The sequence below is a fragment of the Microtus ochrogaster genome, unplaced genomic scaffold (assembly GCF_000317375.1).
Source record: "Microtus ochrogaster isolate Prairie Vole_2 unplaced genomic scaffold, MicOch1.0 UNK41, whole genome shotgun sequence".
NCBI classification, from domain to species: domain Eukaryota; kingdom Metazoa; phylum Chordata; class Mammalia; order Rodentia; family Cricetidae; genus Microtus; species Microtus ochrogaster.
Genome location: NW_004949139.1, coordinates 836,490 through 842,054, shown reverse-complemented (window position 1 = coordinate 842,054; position 5,565 = coordinate 836,490). Strand labels below are relative to the sequence as shown.

At 40.5% G+C, this 5,565-nt stretch overlaps 1 pseudogene; it reads left to right on the top strand.

The window, feature by feature from the left end:
* The first annotated feature begins 3,195 nt into the window (after positions 1–3,195).
* On the top strand, positions 3,196–3,516 carry LOC106144387 (annotated as a pseudogene).
* Positions 3,517–5,565: the final 2,049 nt, after the last annotated feature.

The window sequence follows — 5,565 nt, the reverse complement described above, 5'->3', positions numbered from 1 at the left end:
TTTCTCCTCTATCTCTGCTTGGAATTCCTGCCTTGCTCTATCTACACTGTCATAGGTCCAAAGTAGATTCTTTAATGATCAATGTAATGAAACATATTCACATTCTACAGAGGGGAATCCCACATCAAAGCTGGCCTTGATTTGTGGTCCTCCTAGCAGGGAAACTGCTTAGACTTATAGTCTCTGGATGTTAACTTGTTTGAGGAGCTCCTAACTTTTTACCCCTGACAAATAGTTATGTTGGCAGGCTGTTTCCATTTATCCCTGAGATGCCACTGAAAGGCTCATTTAGGGGGTCTAGAAAAAATGCCTATTAAATATGGGATCCTAGAGGAAATGATGCAACTAATGACCCAGAAAGGTAGCAGACACTAATCCAATCAAAGTAGAAGGAAAGGAAGTCAGTACACTAAAATATGTGGTGGTACTTTGTGCTCTAACAAATAAAGCTTGTCTGACGATCAGAAGGTGGAGCTAGCCACTAGTTAACCATAGAGGCCAGGCGGTAGTGGCACGTACCTTTAATCCCAGCACTTGGGAGGAGGAATCAGGAAGATCAGAAATTCAAGGCCACTCTGAACTGTGTGAGATTGAATCAGAGCCAGGTGGTGGTGGTGGCTCACACTTTTAATCCAGGGAGTGGAGACAGGAGCTCATTGCATTCAGTCTGAGGATTCATGCAGATAGGATCTTGACCCTTTTGATCCAAGGATTTGGTAGAGGTAAAAAGTCTCTCTTAGTGGCTGACTCCTTTACTTCTCTGATCTTTCAGCTTTTACCCCAATCTATGACTCTGGGTTTTTATTATTAAGACCGATTAGAATTTGCACTGCAAATAACCAACAATTTTACACACCAACCAGTAATCCATTCGGGTTCCAACTTCTTCACATCCTTCCTAACTTTGGCTATTGCATTATGGCTGTCCTCAAGGGGACAGAGTGACTTCCACTGTGGTTTTAATTGTATTTCCCAGATGGTTAGCAAGAATCAAGCATTGTTACATGTGCTCATTGTCCATTTGTCTATCTGTCCATGCCCTTTGGAAAATGTCTCATCGGATGTTTTGCTCACTTAAACCCAACTTGCCATCTGCTATTGTAATATTTTTGTATATTTTAGCTACAGCTCACTCAGATACATGACACACAGATATTTCCTCCTTTTTCAGGCTATCTTTCCCCTTCAGTTTTATAAAGCTCTGTTTTGTTTGCATTTAGTAGTTAAAATCATTGCAATAATGTGTAAGTAACAACATGACTGAGGCCTGAGCAACCGAGTAACTAATTCAACTAGACACCAGCTAACAAACAACTGTGTAAATATTGAAAGTTTATTCTTGGAGGCTGGAGATCAGGACAGGTTGACCTAGGATATGTGAGACCTCGAGTTCCAGCCCCAGCACTCAGGAAGTGGAGCAGGAGGAACAGAAATTCACCTTTGTCCTTGGCTACAAAGTGACTTCAAGGCCAGTCTGGGTTACAGGAGACCCGTTTAAAAATATCAAACAAAATAAATGCATCTTTTGTTTGTTTAATCATCATCCCCATCATTATTTACATTTACTTATTTAGGGTGTGTGCCGTCGCCCATGCATGAAGGTCAGAGGACAAGCGGTGGGAGCCAGTTCTCGCTCCACGTGAGTCTTGAAGGTCAAACTCAGGTCATCGTCTTGGTGGCACATGAAACTTACCTACTGAACTATCCTGTCATGTGTCATCCTTTGTTTTAACATTCTTGGGGGCGGGAACAAGCCAGCTGGTCTCATGGGAATATATTAAGGCCAAATATCTTACTATCCAACCCCAGCTGGATTAAGCTCACAATTCCAGGGAAGCCCAAGGTTGTAACCTCCAGCATTTAGGTTGTTCTTTTCACCTATTGAACAGACAGTGTCAACTTCTAATCAGGCCTTAGGGGAGGAATCTAACTCATTCAATTAAATGTGAGTTGTTGACCTTTACAGGAAGGGAAGCTCTAGTGCCCAGTGTTGTTGTGTAGCAGGATTGCAGAGCACTGTGCTCCTGCCAGCCTCGGCACTGCCAAAGGTCAGCTGGTGCCCAAGAAACTAGCCCTGAAAACCAAAGTCAACACCACAACCAAGGTGGTGGTTTGGGACTTTAAAAGACTGGGTATAAGTCAGTTAGCAGAATGCTTGCCTAGAAGGCTCACAGTTCTGGATGAAATCCCCAGCCCTGTCATAAACCTACGGTGGTAGTGCTGCCAACAACCTCAGCACTCCAGAAGTGGGGGCAGGAGCTGTATAGAGTGTGAGACCAGCCTGGACTACTTAAGATACCATCTGCAAAACAAAGCAAGGAGATGGCTCAGAGGTTAGAGAACTTGCCATCCAGGCATCAGGACCAGCATCCAAGTCCTCAGAAACCTTCAAAAATGCTGTAAGAAGAAGGAACTCCACAGAGCAAGCTGGCTAGCAAGATTGGCCAAATTGTGCAGCTTTGGATTTGATTGAAGACCCTGCCTCAGTGAGGAAGATAAAAGATCAATTAAGGATGATTTTTTTTTTTTTGGATTTTTCGAGACAGGGTTTCTCTGTAGCTTTTGGTTCCTGTCCTGGAACTAGCTCTGTAGACCAGGCTGGCCTCGAACTCACAGAGATCCGCCTGCCTCTGCCTCCCGAGTGCTGGGATTAAAGGCGTGCACCACCACCGCCCGGCTGAGGATGATTTCTTACATCAATCTTTACATGAACACACATGCATGTACACATGCACACACATACACACACGCATATGCACACACACAATCCACATCAAAAATAAAAAAAGAAACAAATCTTCAAATTTATGGATGTGGTACCTGGAGTGCCCAGATGGTCTTTGCCCACATACATGTGAACATGCATCGAAGGCTGACCTTGAATTTATGATTCTTCTGCCTTTCCTCTCCAATCTCTTGCTGGGAGATTAGACATGTGCCACCAGAACTGTCTCTGTGGTTTGGGGATTGAACCCAATGCTCTGGATGCTGGAGAGCACTCTACCAACTGAACTATACCCCTTTTGTTTTGGTTTGGTTTTGAGTCAGACTAGCCTCAAGCTTGCCCGAATCCTCCTGCATCAGCCCCTTGACTACTGAGGTGGCAAGTGTTGACCATCATACCAGGCTAAAATGGAGGACGAGGGAAAAGGTGAAATGTGTGACCTGGAGGACATGGACCTTCCATCCTAGACCATGGCCAAGTTCGTCCATAACTTCGCGGAGAAGGCCCCGGGGCTTAGTATCCGCTGCTGTGACTTACTCAAAGCCTTGATTGGCCACATTTTGGCAATACGCCAAGGTTGAGCTGGTTCCCCCAACCCCTGCAGAACTCCCTGCAGCTATTCAGAGTACAAAAAAAAAAAAAAAATCAAAGTGCTAAAACTGGTAGCTTCAAACATCTTATAGTTAAGGAAGCTGTGCCGAATGGTTTGGTGGCCACTGAGGTATGGATGTGGTTTTATGTCGGAGAGATCATAGGCAAACGTGGCATCGTTGGCTATGATGTGTGAAGACTGACCTGCACATCTAATTTTATTTGAGTTCTTTCAATGTTCTTACATGTGATGAGACTGCTATCTGAATAAAATACCAGCTGTCAAATAGAACAACGTGTGACCTGTCTTTGCAGCCTATGGTGATTAATTCCTCAGATAAATTTCTCTGGTAAGCACAGAGTTCTCATAAAATTTAGAAACTTCAGCCCAGCACTGAGGTGGGTCTCTTTGTGTTCAAGGCCAGCCAAGTTTACATAGTGAGACCCTGTTTCAAAAACAAAGCAAAAAACTTAGAAGCATCACTGCTTAGATATGTATCCAAGCAGGGTAATTAGTATAAATTAAATAAATTAGCATAAACTGTGACTGGACAGTGGTAGACACACTACCCAAACAGATAATAATAAAAAGCTCAGTGATTAGTAGAAAAGGTAAGATCATATGCTACACCACAAAGAACAACACAGTACCAGTAAAATCTAAAGACTCTACAACAGCAAGACCTGAACAACCAAATATGGATGAAGCAGAAGAAAATGACCTAAAAAATAACTTCAATATTTGAAATTATTAAAGATAAAATGAGAAATTCCCTTAAAAATATTGAGGAAAAGACAAACAAAAAATTGGAAGATATCAGCAAATCACTTAAAGAAAACCAAGAAAAAGAAATTAAACATATAAAAGAAACTATCAAGGACTTGAAAACTGAAATAGAAACAATAAAGAAAACACAAGCCATAGGAATTATAAAAACAGAAATGAGAAAAAGATTAGGAACCACAAATGCAAGCATGAACAGCAGAATACAAGAAATGGAAGAGAGAATCTCAAGCACTGAAGATACAATAGAGGAAATAGACTCATCAGTTAAAGAAAACATTAAACCTAACAAAAGTTTAACACAAAATATCCATGAAATATAGAACATCATGAAAAGGCCAAATCTTAGAATAATAGGTATAGAAGAAGAAGAAGTTCATCTCAAAGGCACAGAAAATTTATTTAACAGAATAATAGAAGAAAACTTTCCATTCCTAAAGAAAGATAGGCTTATGAAGATACAAGAAGCTTACAGAACACCAAATAGACTGAATACAAAAAAAAGTCCTCTCACCACATAATAATCAAGAAAGATTATTAAGAGCTGCAAAGGAAAAAGGCTAAGAAACATATAAAAGTAGACCTATCAGAATTACGCCTGACTTCTCATTGGAGACAATGAAAGACAGAAGGTCATGGTCAAACATTATGAAGACATTAAGAGACCACAGATGCCAGTAAAGACTACTCTACCTACAAAACTGTCAATCACCATAGAAAGACAAAACAAGACATACCATGACACATCTAGATTTCACCAACACCTAGCCAAAAACCCAGCCCTACACAAAATACTAGAAGGAAAAAGCCAACTCAAGGAAGATGGCTACACCAACAAAAAACAGACAATTGATGATCTCATAGCAGCAAATCCTGAAGAAGAAAAAATGCACAAATTAACATCACCAACGATGAAAACTAAATTACGAGGAGATAGCAACCACTGACCATTAATATCCCTTAATGTAAATGGACTCAACTCACCTATAAAAAGACACAGGCTAACAGATTGGATATGAAAACAGAATCCATCCTTCTTTTGCATATAAGAAACATACCTCAACATCAAAGACATACATCATCTCAGAGTAAAGAGTTGGGAAAAATATATCAATAAAATGGACCTAAGAAACAAGTGGGCATAGCTATCCTAATATCTAACAAAATAGATTTCAAGATAAAATCAGTCAAAAGAGACAAAGAAGGTCATTTCATATTAGTCACAGGAAAAATCCATCAAGAGTAAATTTCAATACTGAATATCTATGCCCCAAATACAAGGGCACTCTCATATGTAAAAGAAACACTTCTAAAACTTAAATCATACATTAAACTCCACACATAAATAGTGGAGACTTCAAGACTCCCCTCTCACAACTGGACAGGTCAATCAGACAAAAACTGAACAGAGAAATAAGAGAACTAACAGATGTTATGACTCAAATGGACTTAACAGACATCTATG